At 35.4% G+C, this 20,801-nt stretch overlaps 1 protein-coding gene and 2 pseudogenes across 14 annotated transcripts in view; 1 reads left to right on the plus strand and 2 right to left on the minus strand.

Annotated features, from left to right (window-relative positions):
• ROBO2 (roundabout guidance receptor 2) overlaps positions 1–20,801 on the minus strand; it is a 1,682,217-nt gene that overhangs the window by 762,748 nt on the left and 898,668 nt on the right. The window lies entirely within an intron of this gene.
• Positions 8,171–8,711, minus strand: LOC116595758 (annotated as a pseudogene).
• LOC116581024 lies at positions 12,608–12,737 on the plus strand (annotated as a pseudogene).

Below are 20,801 nucleotides of genomic sequence, written 5' to 3' on the forward strand. Positions count from 1 at the left end.
AAATTGTCAAATAAAGCTATTAACATAAGCTAAGAGAAAAAAATATATACACAGATGGATGCTGATCTTGGAATTATGCAATCTTACCAAAAAAAGACTTATTTCTTTGATATTGTGAAAACATTAGCTTTATGCCTGCAGATTGCAAAGGTCTGAGATTTGAACTCCGTATCCACCATCAGCACTATGTCTTGTGGTTTATGGAGGACAGGGAAACCAAACATTGATCACCTTGTCATGGTAAAGCTATGTGTAAAGATACTCATTAACAATCCAAGTCATCCTTAGAACGTCTGCCTCATTTCTTCAGCAACGTTCACATCAACATCCACACACACACTGAACTATTTTGCCCTAAAGAAAAGCTTTTGATTAAATTAGACAATATCATTTAAATGGATGGTAACAAACTACTTCAGTGGATTTGTTTTCAAGGTTTAGTAATGAGAAACCATATAAAATGTTTGTTTAGGCATGTTAGGTTATTTACTTAACCATGTGTGAATTTCAGTTAATTTGTGGAACACAGTTTTCATGAGCATTTTTAGTGCTTCCTGATTATTACCAGGGTTGGAATGCTACAAAAACATAACATTTCCTGAAGCACTTCAGCACTTTCATTTATAGCCAAGGAGAGGATGCACAGAAGGAGTAAAAACTACACTTCATATATTTCATTATTTTCTCACATACAATTTGATTCTTGTTTGGTTCAGATATTTTTTGGCTTAACTTTTAGATGCCTTTCTAAAGACACAATTTTAGATGCCTTTCTCTGACACAATCTTTTGAAGAGTTATAGAATTATTTCCCCTTTTAATTTATGGCTTAAATAAATACATATTTAATATGAATGGGCTCTTTCATGTTAATTAGTTGAATAAAATAGTAATGCAACTATTAGACCAAGAAGACTTTGGGTTGTATTAACACCCAATAGTCCTAAGATTTCAACTAATCTTATTTGGCACAGCAATCGTGGCATTTTTTTCCACAAGACAAGACATTTGAAGACAATTGCAGAGGTCTGAAATGTTACTTTTCCCCAACTATGCCAACAAGTTAAACTAGAAGTCATCTGAATATATTCCCAATACATCGATTTGGTTGACAGAACCAAAGTCAATGGCACTGAGTTCTTAAAAGTTTGCATTATCACAGTCATTCATTGTTGGTGGAAGTGTAAGTTAATGTTGTCTGTGGAGGAAAATTTGCTAACATTTGTTATGAAGGATAATTCATCCAACATATAAAAATTAAATATGCATATGCCATTCATACCAGCAACTCCATTTCAAGGAACTAAACATACAAAAGTTTTCTACATTCAAAAGTATTCATCGCATCACAGTTTGTAGCAGGAAAAGGATTGAAAGCAGTCTAAATGTCTATTGATTGGGGACAGGTAAATAAATTATGGTTCACCCACATGATGGATTATTTGAAGACATTGAAAGAATGAGGCTGTTCTGTATGTACTAATGTGGACTGATCTTTAAAGTGTATTTTTTTTTAGAAGATTTTATTTATTTGAGAGAGACAGAGAGAAACCACACAAGTGGGGAAGAGGGGCAGAGGGAGAGGGACTAGCAGACTCTGTGCAGAGCACAGACCCGATGCCAGGCTCAGTCCCAGGTCCCTGGGATCATGACCTGAGCTGAAGGCAGACGCTTAAGTGACTAAGCCACCCAGGTGCCCCTTAAAGTGTATTTTAAAATTAAAACATCAAGCCACAAAATTGTGTATAATATGCTCTAATTTTAATGTAAGACCCAGAGAGACAGAATCTATTTTTTTCTGTTTATCATCTATGTAGGAGTCTAGGGTAGGCAAGAGACTCAAAGCAATGCTCGTCTCTACTAGGTGAGTGGTGTAGGAATATACACTTTTCATCCTAAGACTTCTTGCATTTTAAAGATATTTATCATGTAAATGTACTAGATAAATAATTTAAGAAATAAAATTTTAATTGCAAATAATTCATTTTCAAAACTAAGGCACGGTATAAAAGAGTATGGATTAAGGTAGACATAGAATAAACAACCATATCCTAAAGATTAAAATGTTGTGCATTATGAACAGTTAGGGAATATCCTTCCAGTAGCCTTTCATTGTTTAGTTTTTTAATCCAATGGGCTATATTTCATATCTCAAAGTTCTGCCACCAGTGCTACACTTTCAGATTTGAATATACTATATAGGCCTTCTCCCAAAATTGCACACATGCAGACACCCACAGATTTGCAATAAATTCAGGGAACTTATTTATTGTAACCACTCCAAGGCCATCCATGGATCCCTAATGCTCCATGAATCTGGGGATGACAAACCTTATTTGAATAATGACACAAGGTAGAAATTAAGTATCATTCATTTTCATTCTCAAATCGTGTACAAAGAATGACTCTAATAACCAGTTTGAACAAGACTTCAAGAATAAGTACATGTGTTAAATTGAAATTTGTGATTATAATCTGAGCCCAAGTAACTTCTGAAAAGCAATACATTTACAGTCCCAAGTGGCCATCTTACCAGCTTTCTTTTACTCATTATCTTGGCAACATTTCTGTCATCTCTGAAAAAATTATTCAGGGGGAAAGAAAACCACAATATTTAAATATTAAGAAAGTGTTACTATAGTCCAAGAGTTAAAGAGTAACAACATGGAGGTTGTATGTTTTTAAAAAGATTACTTGATACTACTTTCAAGGGTGTGATGGGGCTTGATATTAAGATACAAATTCAATATATATTAATCCAGAAATAAACAAAGATACTAGCTCTTCAAATGCACACAATTACTTAACAATTACTCTAAATTTAACTAATATATATTTCCCAGGAAACTGCTGATAATGCTTTTATGTACATGTATATGAACTTTCTTTTAGTATTATATTTACAATAATCATGACACTTTTAAAATAATAAGAGTGACTACAACATCAACTGCTAAATACACTGGCAGAGTATATAGATGTATTGGCTAATGTAAATTTTATAATTACTACACTATAATGAAAGATATTTAATCACACCATACATATGTTATTCTTATACAATATCATTGTTCTTTCAGATTGGGGCTGTGTATATGGAGGTTTCCATCAGTTATTTTTATGGGTTTGTTTGAGCTTCTCATTTTCTCTGTCTTAAAACATTTGAAACATAGCATAACATCTCTTTCCTTTGACCTCTTCTGACAAATTAAATATTCAACAACCCTGAAGCATCCATTACCCTTGAGATGACATCATGATCTCAACAACATTCCTTTAGGCAAATCAACATAATTACTGCACATCTAGAACATACAGAGCTTCTTCTTAGACAAGGCAGTGAGAGTCTCTGCTATTAAGAGGTCAAGATTAGGTTTAAAGGGTACAGGTTTTAGATTCAGCACTTTACTTAATGTCTGGGTAACAAATATAATCTCCCTTTAATTAATAAATGCAGAAAGATGAAGTTATAAAATCCATATTTATAGGGTATGATGGGAATTAATATTCCATAACATCTACTTCCATAACATATCAAGGCATTTACCAAAATACCTTTCCCCCCAGTTTTTTCAAGGAGTAAAGGTAGCTGATAGGTAAACTGAAGCACTTCCTAATAGGTATCCCACTTAAGGGGACAAAGGGATGTGCTCACTCATTATCAATGATAGTGTTACTGGTGTATCTGATCATACAGCTAGACCTCTTAACTCAGGTCTTATTTGTAGTGGATTTCAGATATTCTAATGATGTCCTAATGACTGTCTGAAAACAACAATAAGAACAGCAACAATAATCACAAACAAGCCCTTATAGAGAATTTGTTCTGGGCCAAGCACTATTCTAAATGTTTTTAGATTATTTAGTTCACTTACTTCCTTACAGTCAATGGAGGTAATATTATTATTCTTTTTTAAATATTTATTTATTTATTTTGAGAGAGAAAGAGCACAAGTGTGGGGGAGGAGGGGCAGGGGAAGAGGGAGAGAGAGAGAATCTCAAGCAGACTCCCTGCTAAGCATGGTGCTCGGCTGGGGGCTGAGTCCCAAGACCCTGAGATCATGACCAGAGCTGCAATTGGGAGTCAGATGCTCAACCAATTGAGCCACCCAAGCAGCCCTAGAAGTAATATTATTAACTCAGTTAGAGATGAGGAAAGTATGGTGAAGAGGGATTTACTTATCTTGCTCAAGGTCACAGAGCTTGGGGAGAATTTAAATCCAACCCAAGGAAATTTACACATGTAAACACTACTAAACTATATTGGGCATTATAGAGATGTTTTAAATCACCTTCTTTATATTATATTATATTATATTATATTATATTATATTATATTTTCCAAAAGAAAGATTACAAGACTGGATGAGTGATAATTACCTATGACATCATCCAACAGGTATTTCTAAGCTACTATTCGGTATTGTGGTGGATGCAAATTAGTAAGACATGAATGACAACCTATATGAAATTTGAAGAACCTAATGCAAAAAGCAAGTTTTCTGAAAGTGCTCTATTATTATAAACCATTTCCACTTACATCAAGTAAGAAAATTGAAATATAAGAGACACAGAAATTTTCAATTGTTTCTGTAACTCTCATCTATATATTCTTATAACATTAGCAGTTATAAAGATATATTTAAAGCAGTGTTATTTGACTATTTTATAATTTTACTCTACAGTTTGTTTCTTTCTGTTAATTTAAGTCTAAACAATGTTCAAAGAACTTCCCTGACCCATTTCTATTTAAATGCCCCTAAAGTCTGTAACAGTCTGCTTTTCTGACTAACCTTCAGATTATCTACCATGAATCCTTTCCTGAAGACTTATGTATAAATGATTTTAAAGTAGGTGATTGAAAATACTCACTTAATATCAATTATGCCCAACTGTATATTCATATTTTACTGAAGTTTTTATGTATTATTCCTTGAAGGCTGGTTGTCGGATTTAATTTTTTCATCATTCCAAGCAGCTCTAATATAATTTTCTCCATGAGGGAAATATTCCATAATTGTGCCATACAATATAGTTGGCACTAGACACATAATGGCTATTGAGCACTTAAAATGTGACTAGAGAGACTGACAATTGAATTTTTAATTTTATTGACTTTTAATTAATTTAAATTTAAAGTTAGTCACATGTGGCTAGTAGCTGCCTATTAATAATGTACATCTATAGTGATATACGCAGAATAGATATTTAATAAGTTCTGTGGAATAAATGAATGAGAGAGTGAATGCATTCACAAAACTTTACAGGTTCCTAAGAAATATCTATCTGTACCCAAACTTTAATTTTCAAAATTATGACAGATCATTTACGGAGCAAACCTTCTGGAGATTTACAAACTTAGAATGATAAAGTTAGCCTAGGAGGATAGTCTCCATCATTCCGCCATTCAAACTCTTACTTGATAAATAAGAGACAACTGAGTCCACAGAAGAGAAGTTTTCTTGTTTCAAAACTAGATTGTGAAGAATCAGGACAAGGAGCTCAGGTACTTTTGTTCTGAGGGCAGTACTACTTGCCATAATATTCTAAAATTTCATGGGTAATTAACCTCTGTATATGATCTCCCTGTGAGACTGTAAATTTAGTCTAGTGTTTTGTTTTGGAGTTGCCTGGAAGCAGAGAGACCCCAAGGCAAGCATTAGAATGTAGGTGGTTTACTTGAGCTACCGTTATGAACATCACCAACAGGAGAATGAAATAGGGAATGTTACGTATCACAGTGAAAAGTATTATCAAGACAGATACTATGGGCACTAAAGCGTAGTCCTGTGAGGAAAATTCTGGATGTAGTTTAAAATGCATACTTCAGAATTATCCCAGTTTTGCAAAGGGAGGTATCAAAGGAGGGAGTTGGCGTATTTGCCTGCTCTGATTAGCCAAAACTCCCAGGCTTTTGGAAAAATCTGTAGAGCTCAATGATGAAGTAAGGCCAAAGACATATTGGTGGGACACCTCCAGTTTGTGTTCTTGTGTTCTACTTAGTTTTTAGTGCAGATTCAAACTATAGTAGTTGTTCAATCAATAAGATCACATATAGTTCTTTTTATCATTAAATCATAGAATCTTGACAAAGTAAGAACTTTAGAAGATAAAAAGTACTTTGTATCCCAGGAGCTAACATAGTGTCTAGCACAAAATAAGTGATTTCCAAATTACTGTCATAACTTAATCTTGTCAACATAATAGACAAAAGAACAACATAATATTTTGATAATTTATAGCTTCTACTACTCTCAGCAATAAATACTAATTGATCGTTAACTACCTATTTCTAAATAATTGTCATACATCAACTTATTATTCCCACCACAATACTATGTTAAATATACTATTTATTATCCTATCATACTATAATAAAGAATAAATAGTTTTTAATGCTTTCTTTTGAAAAAACTTGTGTACATTATGACATTTTGAAATCAGTATTTATAATTTAATGCATTATTTTTATTTCTAATATGGGATTTCTTTTATATTGGGATCATTTTTGTTTTTTAAAGCTGGAGATGGAAGCCTACGGACTTTGATTTCTCTTAACCATCACTATGTTTAATGTTAGCTGCAAAATTAGTTGTTTTCTGAAGTATACAATGCAGATATGGCCATGAAAAAAAAATCAAAGTTTGGAAGAACACATGGAGTTGAAAAAAAAATACTACTTCTCCCCTTAAGTTTATTTTTCCAAAGAAGAGAGCGCTTGCTATCACTACCTACACTACACACTGAGCTCTGAGTAGATACAGTAGATGTGATGCCTACTATATTTCCTTGACTTTATTTTATTTCATTTTTTGAAGAAGAAAATCTTTTTATTAATCACAACATGAAATTGATTTGACATCCCATTAGGATCAAGCCTTGATAAATAATGCTGTTATGAAATTTATACCCATTCTGGAGGAAAATATTACATTATTAGGCCTCTTTTAGAAGGTTTTTATGGAATGATTTTAGTAAACCTTTTCTTTTTCAACAGTAAATAGCATGTATTTTCAAACTGTGCTAAAAAGCACTTAGTAAAATAACTATAAAATCTATAATCATTAACAACTGGCAGGACTAGGACTATTCTGTTAAACATTAAAAACCATATTCCTGTTTTAGCTGTTACATCAATGCCCCTTTTTCATTGGTAAAGCAAACACTTTCTGGGAGTGCCATGATGATTAGTAAGTTTCCTCAGTTATTGATACTTGCTTCCTCAAGGCTCAAATGAGTTTCCTCCCCAGTTTTACTCTCCTGGAGTAGAAACAAGTAACTTTGGGTTTTGTATAGAAGGAGGCTAATATTTTGAAATTCTGCTATTGAAATTTTCTAACTGATAATTTACAAAAGAAATGAATTATTATAGGAATAAGTTTGTGAACTACTCCCAGTTTTGAAATAAAAAGGCTTCAGAATAACTTCTCAAACTTACCTTTCCATTCTGGCACACGACTTGGGAATCCTAATATGTCTGATCCGCATTGCCGTAATTCCTCTATCAGCTACATTTTGCCCTCAATAAGGGTTAGGATTGTGGTTTCAAACAACTTTTGCATAGAAAGCATCTTTAAGTAAGTTTTCTTTTCATTGAATTGAGATTTTTTTTTCACGTAGGTGCCTGTGGAAGGCAATGTAAACATACGCACACATATATTTATACACATTTGCATATCCATGTGGGTGTGTATGTATGTTTTTTATTTTTTTAATGATTTTATTTATTTATTTGACAGGCAGAGATCACAAGTAAGCAGAGAGGCAGGCAGAGAGAGAGAGGGAGAAGCAGGCATCCTGCTGAGCAGAGAGTCCCATGCGGGGCTTGATCCCAGGACCCTGAGACATGACGTGAGCTGAAGGCAGGGGCTTTAACCCACTGAGCCACCCAGTCACCCCTGTATGTATGTGTTTTTAAAATAAATTAGTTTCAGGGCTCTTGGGTGGCTCCACGGGTTAAGCATCTGCCTTCAGCTCAGGTCCTGATCTCTGGGTCCTGGAATCAAGCCCCAGGGCACGCTTCTTGCTCAGTTGGTCGCTCATGCTCTCTCTTTCTCAAATAAATAAATAATAAACAATTAAAAAAAAATAAAGTAAGTTACTTTTACCAGTAGAATCAAACTAAACTACAGGGACAACTCTGAGAACAGGTTAGTCTTCCTCACACTCCTCTAGGATGAGGAAGGCAGGTACAATTCTCCAAGGGAGGTGATGAGGCTGTGGTAAGACTTTTCATCATCCAACCGTCTGGCCCTGCCATGCTTCACTACCACAGTGATATGCACATCCGCTTCCTCAGAAGCACTGGCCTCTAGAGACATGTCTGTCAGAAACAAGATGTCGATGGTTGAGCAGCGACGGCTGTTTGCAATCTTTTGGTAACTCTCTCCACTTTACATCCAATCTTGGTATCAAAGCGATCATCATCAAGCTCAAGAATATCTCAGTTTGTAGAATGACCAAATAATAGCTCTGGGCCTCTACATTTCCTGAAGACAAGATATACACCTTCATTCCAGCCTCAGTCCATTTCCTGACTGCGGGAACTACATCCTCAAAGAACTCTGTTTTCATGCCCCCAGCTGTGAAGGCAGCTCTCCACAGACAGTCCTGCCTCTGTCCGAGCGCTCTGGTCTTTTGCTTCAGAGACATCTGGCAGCACACGTTATCCACCACAGCCTGGATCATCCGCTGCAGGTCATCAGCTCCATTCCCAGATGTGGCAGATGTGAACAAATGGAAACTGCTGATAATTAAACGAATAAAACTAAAATAGATACGTTGGGGCAGTGGTTTCTAAAGCTTGTACCAGCATAGCTTGTTCAGCTGATTGTGCACATCTTTTCTCAGGATCACGTTCAGTGAAGAGATTTCACGTTGGTCACTTGAAATTCATCATGGCGGGAGTAGTCACACCACAGGAATCCTCTGTGTTACAGACCGAGTTGACCCCTTCTCCATCCTCTCGTTAAACAGCAAGCAGCACCATTTACGAGTGTACCACCACATGGCCAAGACCATGAGACATCCCAGAACTCATAACTAATTTAATTTAACATCAGATAATAGAAGCAACTTCACTTGTGCAATGTATAAGAATTAGGTGACCAAAGTGTTTTTTTTCTGGAACCACAACAACAGAAATACCCACATGAATCCTAAGATGAGGTGTTGCTTTCGGTAATACTGTCTCTACAGACTGAGGAAGTAATGATGGAGATTAGGAGTGTCCAGACTGACATTTTTCTTGCAACTAAATCTTTTTCTCTTTAACTCTGGGACCATCACAATGTTTCCAATTTTTATTTTGTCAATGAAATCACTAAAAAATCTCTTGTCATCTCCCAACCTAATTTTATGACTGAAAGAACATTTAATACTAAGAAAAGTAAAATAAAAATATCTAATTTCTAAATACATTACAATTCTTCCTAGAAAAGAAAATTTTGCAGTCCTACACTACCATTTACTATGTATTAGTATAAGCTTTGTCACAAGCTGGCTGAGTACTTTGGAGCCCTCACACAATAATTATATTAATTTTTCTTAACAATAAGTCATCAAAAGAAGCATATTCTGAAGAAAAAAAAAAAACAGATAATATCAAGCTGTGAACTATGTTGAGAGCGCTTCAGTTGCCAGACGGAATACTTAGTTGCACTGACAAAGACCATGGGGTGTCTGTATCTCTTTTAGCTAAGGATGACTTTTCAGGTTATCTAAATTTGTGACTTCCTTCTCTCAGCTCACTCAAGTACATTTCTTATAAGAAAACATTTTTCAGTATTATTTTTATACACAGACTATATGGCAATCTCCAAACACAAGTATGCAGTCTCCTTTCCAGTTATCTTTCACTAAAATTAACAGTTATTTTAATTCATCCTTAGTCTCATGTACATTTCACTCAGTGTGATCCTTTCTGTGTGTTGGTAACATGTAGTTTCAGAATGAGCTACCTGAGAACTCTATCTAGAGACAAGGTAAACAGATTCAAGCCTGGCCTGATCAACCTGCTCTGGTAGCTGGTCTGGCATATCCTGATCAACACTGGGATCAACACCGTCCTGTGGCCTTCAAACTATGATAAATATTATTTCAATGTCTTTAAAAATGTTCATTTATCTTAAGTGATATTAGAGACTGGTATTCCTTAGGTATCACTTCTAGAAAACTACTGCCCATGTATTGAAATATTATTTTTCCCTTTCTGAATATGTAATAGGAACAGTGTTCCTGTTACATCACATCTTCTAATAAAAAAAGACACATTAAAAAAAATCATACAACAGTAGATCAACTAAGTAGACACAACCAAGTGTGTACTTGGCATATTTAACAAAGCTGACCAATAGCTCTAAATTAACACTGAATTTGCTCCTGTAAAGGAGAATTATTATTGACATTTCCAGCTTGTGGGGCCACTGAGAATGAATAAGTTGATTGTTGTTCAATTATTTAATTAAGTTCCAGGAAAGATGTGAATCACGAGGCCTATCAGCATTAGCACTAAATTATAGAAACAGAGCAGTATTGGTCAAAAAGCGGATAGCAATGATCACTGAGAATATGTTATATATTGACTGTCTTTGTCTGCTAGCGTATTGACAGGGAACATGCAGAAAACTAATTTTGAAGTTTTTAATTATAATGACTTTTAAAAAGTATAAGGAATCAAGAATAGTTCATAGAGCTTAAGCACATAGGCTATTTTATCTTATATGACCTCAGAAGAGCAACTAAATGGTACAAACATAAAGAGCAAAATATTCCCAAACTACTCTTGGCCCAGACAACATACTGAGCATTGAGAATAATAAGTTGCTCTCATTAATAGTAAATTGAAGTACAATAGTCCCCCTTTATTCTGGTTTTCATTTCTGTAGTTTCAGTTAGCTGCGGTCAACGGTGGTCTGGAAGCAGATGGTCCTCCTTTTGAGGAGGAGAGGTCCCTATAGGTCAAGAGTAACCTAATGCTAGGTCACAATGCATGTGTCATTCACCTTGGTTCATCTCATAATGCAGGCATTTTATCATCTCACATCATCAAAAGAAAGATGAATACAGTACAAGAAGATATTTTGAGAGACTTCATTTGCACAACTTTTATTACAGTATATTGTTATAATTGTTCTATGTTGTTATTAGTTATTATTCTTAATTTCTTACTGTGCCTGAAGTATAAATTAAGCTTTATTATAGATGTATGTGTGTGTGTATATATATATATATACACAACATATATATATAATGTGTATATATAGGTATATGACATATATTTATATATCATATCATATGAGGTTCATATATATATATATATATATATATATGTATGTATATATATGAGAAAAAGCAGGGAATATACACAGTTTGGTCCTATCTGCAGTTTCAAGCACCCACTGGGATCTTGGAACAATCCCCTGTGGATAAGGGGGGATTACTGTATTGCCCCTTGAAACTGTCATTTGGAGACACAAATGTGAAAGCACAAGAAATCCACTCATTTTTCAGGTTTTTAGATTTCTAAACATGTTAAGATGTTTACCATATGTACATTATGAACATAATCTAGCTAGTACAAATGGTAAGAATGTCTGCATGGTGAAATTTGGACAGAACTTCATATTCACCGCAGTAAGCTGTAAACAATCTATGTGAAATATTTCTTTTAGGGACCAGCATATGTACAAAGAATAACTATTCTGTTAATTACCAGTGTGAAAGAATAACTACTTTGTTAACTGATAGTAAAGTATATATGTTTAGTAGCTAAATCTGTATCTGTATCTATGTCTATATATCTTTTATGATCAACTGCATCTATCATAGAATGACAAACATGACCAACTAAGAAAAAGCAGTAGATCGAATACAATTTTATTTCTTAGAGTTTTGGTTTCATACTACATGCCAAAAGTCATCACTAAATTAGGATACATTGCCTTGCTTCAACCACCATTAGGTTATAGCACAGAGCTATTGGTTTATAGGCAATGTGTTGTATTTGATTGCCCACTGCCAAGTTCAGGTGACATAAGTCATGTTCCACAGTGTTAGTTCTAGACGTACTATTAAGAATTTTAACCAGTGACTTTGATGATTGAATTGTGAACATGAGTGAACATGATCTTTAATTTTACAGGTAAGTTATGGAGAGTGACATCTCCAGCACTATAGAGGAAAAGAATGTGAATACAAAATAGCCTTAAGAAATTCTACAAGTTTTCAGAATTAATTATGATAAAATTCAAGAGGAACAAATCAAGGTCATCATAATACTGAAAAAAATTAAGGGAATACAAAAGTGAAGAAATGTCTATGTATAAATGTTTTTGAAGAAAGTCTGAAGCACCATGGAGGAAGGAGATCAAAAGTCAAATGGGTCCACAATGAACTTTAACTTTTAAACTTTTTAACTTTTAAAGGGAGTGACAGACTTAGTTACTTGAATGAGGTAATAATAGTATAATGCTGTGGACAAAGGATTTGGAACAGGAGACTTGGGATTGACTCCAAGTGCCACACTTACTAATCTTGAGATCTTGGGTTAAGCCATTCTATATCTCTGAATGTCATTTGAAAAATGGACATGTTAAAAATATCTAGTTAGCTTTGCGCAGTGGCAGTATCGTAGCCAATGAGGTTTATCCGAGGCGCGATTATTGCTAATTGAAAACAATATCTAGTTAAACTAAAAAATAATTGGGATAATTTATGTAAAAAATACATTGTAAATTTTAAATTACTGTTTACTACTGCTGATTTTTGAAAATAATTTTTATAAAGGTCATAGTCCCTCAAATTACAGACATTTTACATTGTATAAAGTTTTCAGAAGCTTTAAACATTTTAAGATTTTTAGATAACATACTCTATCAGAAGGGCTTAAATACCATTTCATTTTTTAAAATGTCTTTACCAGGGGTGCATGGGTGGCTCAGAGGGTTAAAGCCTCTGCTTTCGGCTCAGATCATGATCCTAGGGTCCTGGGATTGAGCCCCACATCGGGCTCTCTGCTGCGGGGAGCCTGCTTCCTCCTCTCTCTCTCGCTGGCTCTCTGCCTACTTGTGATCTCTATCTGTCAAATCAATAAATAAAATCTTTAAAAAAAATAAAATGTCTTAACCATAAGGTAATTTCTAAAACACAGATGAGAAGTAAGCATTTTTAAATTGCTTTTAAAAAAAACCCAAAGTTTCATTTTGTTAACTATGGTATTGGAGTTTTAACTCTTGTTTTAAACCAAGGTTATTAGGTTCTGGAAGGCTATAAAATCTTTTATTTTCTAAGTTTCAAAAAACATGACTATATTTTCATCAATTTGAGAAACTGAGACTATTCATATAAGGTCCAGGCTACAAACAATTTGGATATTGTCTGAAAGGTCTTTCAGGGGCACCTGGGTGGCACAGTCAGTTCAATGTCGGATTCTTGGTTTTAGCTTGCGTCCTGATCTTAGGGTCGTGAGAGGGGGTCCCACGGGGGGCTCCACGTTCAGTTCAGAGTCAGCTTGAGATTCTCAGTCTCCCTCAGCCCCTTCTGCTCAGGCTCTCTCTCTAGCGCTGTCTAAAATAAATAAATAAATCTTTAAAAAAATCTTTTAGCGGGCCTTTCTGGTTTAATTATTGGTCTGTTCTTCCTTTTCTTCTCCTCCTTCCCTTTTTCCTCTTCCTCTTCTTCCTTCTTTCTCCTCTTTCTCCTCTTCTCTTATCTATCTTCCTCTTCTCCTCCTCCTCCTCCATGGTCCTCTTTCTCCTGCTCTCCCTCCCTCTCTTCCAATGTGCTACCCCTAATTCATTGTTTTCACTAGCCTAAAGTTTCTACTCTGCTGATCTTTCCAATGAAGTAAATACATCATTATATTGCTAGTGTATAAAGACTTAGGTTTTTCTTCCTTCTTTAGTTTTAGGCAAAAGAAGGAGACCCTGGTGGAAAAGCCAAACTTCTAGATTGAATGCCAAGAAAGGAAAATAGAATCCAATGCAAATCAACCACACGAACTCTGCTTTCCAGAGACATGGATAGCTTTAGGTATATAGATGTAGGCATATTATAAGTATACACAATTAGAACCCCAAAATCCTATTTGGGATAAAACACTTCTGGAACTAATGAGATCCAGGTATAAGTAAAGCTCAGAGAAAAACTGCTGAGGAAAAGGCAGGGACTCAAGCATGTAAAGTTAAATTCGATAATCTATAAACATTTTTCTTTAAAAAAAAAAAAAAAACTATTCATGGTTTCCACTTACTACTGTTCCATGATCTGAACCACACAGCCTTAATATGAAAAATCATTTCTCTTGATAAGGTAGTTTAATTTTCACATGTGGTTTACTACATATACAGATCTTTCTACATTTCCTGATTTATTGGTGTGAAAATTTCACTGATCCAGAAGAATTTATACTAAAATTGCTTGGTAATATGAAATCTGTTCAGGAAGATTAGAAAACCATATTATATGCCCAAGAGATTACACTATCATTTATAACAGTTGCGTCCAAACTAACTCATATTTACTTAATTACAAACAACATTACATGAACCATTTTAACCCTAAACATGCTATTTATACAAATAATGTAAGTGCTGGGGAAACAAACAAATAAAGGTAACAAGGTCCCTTAGCAACAAGGAGCCAGAATTCTTCTAAGGAAATTAAGTTCACTAAGTCAATAAAATAACCTAAATCCCTTAAATTTATAACTTCTACATTTAATACATTCTACATTTAATACTATTCAGTAATTCCACCATATTTTCTGCACCTGAAAGGATATCAGGTCTTTTGTTTTTCTTCTTTTTTCTCCTGCAATTAAACTCTTCTTGCTACCACATTAGGATATCCTAAATCTCCCCCATTCTCACAATACATCAAAGTTATGTTGTGTCCAACAAAAGCACAGCTTTTTACTGCTTGTGGTTTCTAGAACAATGCTTTTAAGATATTAATGTGCAGGCCATTCACCTGGGGATCTTGGAAAAATGCAGGTATTAATTCAGCAGATCTGGGGTCTGGCCCCACATTCTGCATTTCTAATGAGCCCCCAGATGCTATGTATTCTGCTCTCAAATAGCAGCAAGCTCTTAGACACATGAAGAGGGTGTATTCCACCAAATCTATAAATCATCACAAAAGTTTTGATATAAAAATCTTACAAATCTTAATAGTTCAAAAAGAATACAAAAATAAGGTAGTAGGAATTATGACTGTATACTCAAGAACTAGCTAAGGAAACTGAACTAAGGAAAATTGCACTAACCACAGAGGTCAATGCCCCTGTATTCCTGTCAAGAGGAAGTCATGATTTAAATTTCTCGTTAATACTCATAAAATATTTACAAGAGCAACAATGTAATGCACTATAGACGGGCTAGTACTCTACTTTGAGTCCTCTGGTACCTCTCAAACCTTCTTATGGAAGATGATTTTGAATAAAACCTGACATTCATAATTATTCTACATTTTTAAAAATATTGCTATTAAAATCATCATTAAGCACAAAATTGTGAGCAAAGGCTATAATTGATGGCATTTAAAAAACAAATACAACTAATTAGAAGATACTAAATATGAGATATGTCAAATGAAAATCCTGTAAAGATTGACTTGCTAGATTAATAGTAAACAATGTTACCTATTTTTGTTATTTTTAAATCTATGGAAAGAATAGACAGGTGGAATGAGCATTGGATTAGAGAAGGAGAAGCTGGGAAGTAAAACTAGCACTTGGACTCAAAGCCTCCATGGCCTCTGTCCTTGAGCAGTTAAATTCAGGTAAGAACTCACTCATAAAGAGCTAAAACAAAGAAATGAGACAACGCTTAGAAGATCCTTTTTTTTTTTTAAGAGTTTTCTTTTTTATAAGATTTTATTTATTTATTTGACAGCGATCACAAGTAAGCAGAGAGGCGGGCAGAGAGAGAGGAGGAAGCAGGCTCCCCGCTGAGCAGAGATGTGGGGCTTGAACCTAGGATGCTGGGATCATGACCTGAGCTGAAGGCAGAGGCTTTAACCCACTAAGCCACCCAGGCACCCCTGCTTAGAAGATCTTTAGTGCTGTGCCGGTGGTTAGCAACTGTAATTACTAGCTTCAATTATTATTATTGTTTTTTAAATTCAATTAATGAACCTCTACTGTATCATTAGTTTCAGAGGTAGAGTTCTGTTATTCCTCAGGTACATATAACACCCAGTGCTCATTACATCATGTGACCTCCTTCAATGTCCCCCACCCAGTTACCAGTATTCTTAACCATCTGAGTTTCTATGAAAATTACATAAACGAGGATGTATTTATAAAATGCCTTTAAGGTTCTACTCCTAATAAGCACAATAATAATATGGATTCCACCATTTGTTGAATACTTGCATCGTATCAAGCATCGTGTGAATAGCAGTAAATAACCTTTGAGCCCTTATACATGTCCAAAGTTTATACTTTACATAAGAATGATCACGTCCAGGGGCGCCTGTGTTGCTCAGTGGGTTAAGCCGCTGCCTTCGGCTCAGGTCATGAACTCCGAGTCCTCGGATCGAGCCCCGCATCGTGCTCTCTGCTCAGCAGGGAGCTTGCTTCCTCCTCTCTCTCTGCCTGCCTCTCTGCCTGCTTGTGATATCTCTCAATAAATCTCTCTCAAATAAATAAATAAAATCTTAAAAAAAAAAAAAGAATGATCAAGTCCAGAAAAATACAGTGGTTTACATAAAATCCCTAGAGTTTAGGCACAGCAGAACTGGCATTTCCACCTAGATTTGTCTAACATTTCCACTACAGCGGTGTTTGAAGCTGTTCCTTTGTGGTTTTGTCGTCATCTGTGGAATGAGATTAGTAATGTGGACCACATAACTTGTTTGCAAAATTAAATCAGATAATGACCACTGAAAAGCCAGTAGAATGACTGACACAATGCTAGCAGCCAACAGACAAGCTCTACCTATAGTTGAGAGACGGCACAAATACTAAGTGTGAAGCGGGCTCTGCTCCTACTAGGAAGCGCTATGATACGTTTTCAGTCTTAGACTTTGTCATCATCAGCTTCTCCTGTACCTTTTACCCATGTCCATGCGGAGTTTCCCATCATGCCATTGATTACATTTGGCCAGATATAACATAACATTATTGTGGCAAAATAAGCATCCTGCCTTTTTGGGATTCCTGGCAGAATATTCCAAACACAACTTTACTTTTGCTGATGCTGTTAATTGCACAAATGCTCACGTCATCTTGTTTAGACTGTGGTTTCATCCTGTTTTGACTATCATGTTGCCCTTCTGCTGGGCTCCCCGTTGACAGACTTCAGCTGGTACAGACTGCGCCTCCGAGTCTGATAGGCATCAGCTGCAGCAAATAGACAACTTCTGCTCCAGCTAGCTGCCAGACACAAATTTGTATTAAATTGTACTTTTAATTCGCCGTAAGAAAATATTTTTAGATTTATGTATGCAAGATGTCTTCCCATCTCAAGCATTAAGAAATGTCTAATCCTCCCTCTTCTCATACGTACTGAATTAAGTGGCATGAAAAAAACACCAATGGCCCTTGCTGTTACATGTTCCTCTGTGGTACCTTTTTAAAAAGCTACCATTTATCTTTCATTGGCACTTTTAAAGGCTGATGAAATTAGATTTATTACATGTACAGTAAAAAGAGAAGACAGGGATGTCCAAATTGTTAATGTTCTCTCCTAACAACAACAACAAGTCATTGACTGGCCCTCACCCAAACAAATTCCATGAATGCTGGCCAGTTCAGTGTGGCTTTGCTGTAACTGTGCATTCCATATTTTTGTGGCTCTAGCTTATAGGAATTATAAAGACCAAATTTCAGATATGTTGAAAAAACGCAGAGGAATTCTGTTCAGGTACACAGCAGAGTATTAGAAATGTCTGTATGAAAGTCAGAAGCTCTGTCATCTGGGGTCACAGGGGTCTCTGAGTCCAGAATGTTATCACATATCTGGAATAGTCCGAGTCTGTACTTGTTTCTATCTGGTTCTTCCCTGTTCCAGTGGCTCATGCACAGTGCTACAAGGTCTCGGTTCTCTAAAATGTTGCTTTTAATATGTTGTAGACACTTCCTTTTTTGAGGGGGGGGCTACCTGGTTTACATTATCCCTCCTCTGTTCTTAACCTCACTCCTATTTCTGTTAGAAAAATATCTCTGCTCACTGTGTGTAGTCTTGATACTGTGGAAATCCATCTGCCTTCCTTCTACTACTATAACAGAATGGATCAGAGCTTTCTAGTTACCACTTAGATATAGCTATGGAGTAGGCATATGGTTTACATCAGACCCATGAGAGGCATTCCCTTCAGGGACTTAGAATCTTGGGCATGTGTCACAAAAACAGAAAAAAATAGCTGGAGTTTCTTTTCTTAATTAGAATGGCCCCAAGCAAAAAGGGGGTCATAAGTGGAACATACTTATTATGAATACTTTCCTGTAATTCCTACTTCTCCTTTATCTATGGCTTCCCAAATCCTGCCTTGTTGTCTCCAAATTTCCCTTAGAATATTTGAGCTCTGATTAGAATTATAATATTTTCTTTTTCTTATTTTAGCAAGACTTGAACCAAAAACTCTGGATGGGTGCAACTCAGGAACTGTGCGTAGTGACATTTTCCTACTTCGGAATTTCTGATTAGTATGATCATCTGCAGAATGAAGTATCAATCCCTTAGGATCTGGATCAGCTCTATTCTCCAACATTGCCATCACTTTTACCCAAACAAACGCTTTACACTAAGTGGACTAATTTATTATTTTGTGCTTGTGTGTGTTTATGTATCTTTATTTACCTGAATAGGACACCCAGCACCCATTCCTTCCTAATTTCTTCCTTTCCCTCTTATTTGAATCTTACCTATTTTCAAAGTGCAAACCAATTCCCCAATTCCTTTGTAAAGCCTTTTCTTTAGTATTAAATCCATGACAGTATCATCTCTGTTCAAATTTTATAACAATCATTGCTATATAGTGCTAATATTCAACTAGGTTCCTTAGCAGTATTTACTCAACAAATTCTTGTATTTTCCTGTGTGCCTTATTTCATCAACTAGACTTTAAATTCTACCATGGATGGGTTCAAAGTTTGTGTCCTATTCCTTCAGTGCTTACCATACTGTCCCATGAAATAATTTTATTTAATTTGCATTTTGGTTCTCAATATTTAATTCCTCTTTGCATTTGGGGAATACTTGCTGTGAGATTTCTTCCTTTTTATATTTTCAAAAGTAATTATTTGGGTGGCTACTTTCCTATGCTCTGCAACTTACATGTATTAATGATGTCATTTTTCTTTTTTAAAGCGTTATACGTTAAAGAAAATGTAGATTGTGTACATAGTGGCTTCCAGTTGCAGTAAAGCAGAATGTTCAAATATTTAAGAAATAATCTTAGTTTGGTGGTTTTATGAACTGATAATAACTAATGGTTATTGAACATACATCAAGTGCCATTCAGCGCACAAAATTCATATGGGGGGTATTTTTATCCACTATATTTACAGATGAAGAAACTGAAATTAATGATTTTGAAAAGCCTATGCAACAATCCCCAGCTAATAAGGGACAGAGTAAGAGTTAAAAATAAGTCTGCCTCCAGAGTTCTAACACTGAACAACAATGCCATACCAGCACTGTTGCAATTTCTGGACATAGATCAGCAAAGGACATTTTAAAATTAAACACACACACACACACACACACACACACAGTTATTTAAAAATCATCCCCAGTGATTATAGAGTAACTTTGTTTACATGGTGATTTATACAATGTGATTTTCACGGGAGCTAAAAGGACTGACTGACTGCTCTTAAGATACCAAGGCAGGTCTATGACTGAATGCTCTAAAAGACTAGAACTATTCCTTTTCAGAACACATTCTAACTACGTAAATGCTAGACATTCTTTTATTCCCCAAAAGTATGTGGCATTTTTATGCAAAATCTCAAAAAGTGGGCTTAAGTAATGTATTTTTTGAATACTGTACAGCATGTGTATTCACTTTTCATTAGGTGAAAAGTATTGCCTCTTTAGTTTTAAGAACGCTGCACAGATACTCTGGAAAATCTTCCAAGTTAAAGAACACTAAGGGGGCGCCTGGGTGGCTCAGTGGGTTAAGCCACTGCCTTCGGCTCAGGTCATGATCTCGGGGTCCTGGGATCGAGTCCCGCATCGGGCTCTCTGCTCAGCAGGGAGCCTGCTTCCTTCTCTCTCTCTCTCTGCCTGCCTGCCTCTCAGTGTACTTGTAATTTCTCTCTGTCAAATAAATAAAATCTTAACAAAAAATTTTAAAAAAGAACACTAAGAAGACAAGTCAACTAAATTCAAAGTCTGATACTCAAGTGGATCTTAGATGGAAAAAAAAATGCCATAAGATATATTATTAAGACAACTGACAAAACTTAGATACAGGCTGTACATTAGATAGTATGGTATGAATGTTAAATATTCTGAATTTGACTACACTATGACTACAGAACAGATTTTACTTGTTCTTAGGAGGTAACCTTTGAATTATTTAGAGTAAGGGGATATGTTTTCTGCAGTTTGCCATCAAATGAGTCAACAATATTAGTAATATATTAATACTATACATGAGTCGAGGATGCTAAAATAAGCCTGGTAAAATGTTAATTTGTGAATCCAAGTCAAGGCAGTATGTGAACTAACTGCACTATTTGAGATTTTCTGTTAAGTTTGGAACTTTTAAAAACATAAAAAGTTCATGAATAACTGTATATGATGGTAAGAATACTTTAAAATGGTTTACCTCTTTGGGATATAAAATATT

This window comes from Mustela erminea, chromosome 1, assembly GCF_009829155.1.
Source record: "Mustela erminea isolate mMusErm1 chromosome 1, mMusErm1.Pri, whole genome shotgun sequence".
NCBI classification, from domain to species: Eukaryota; Metazoa; Chordata; class Mammalia; order Carnivora; family Mustelidae; genus Mustela; species Mustela erminea.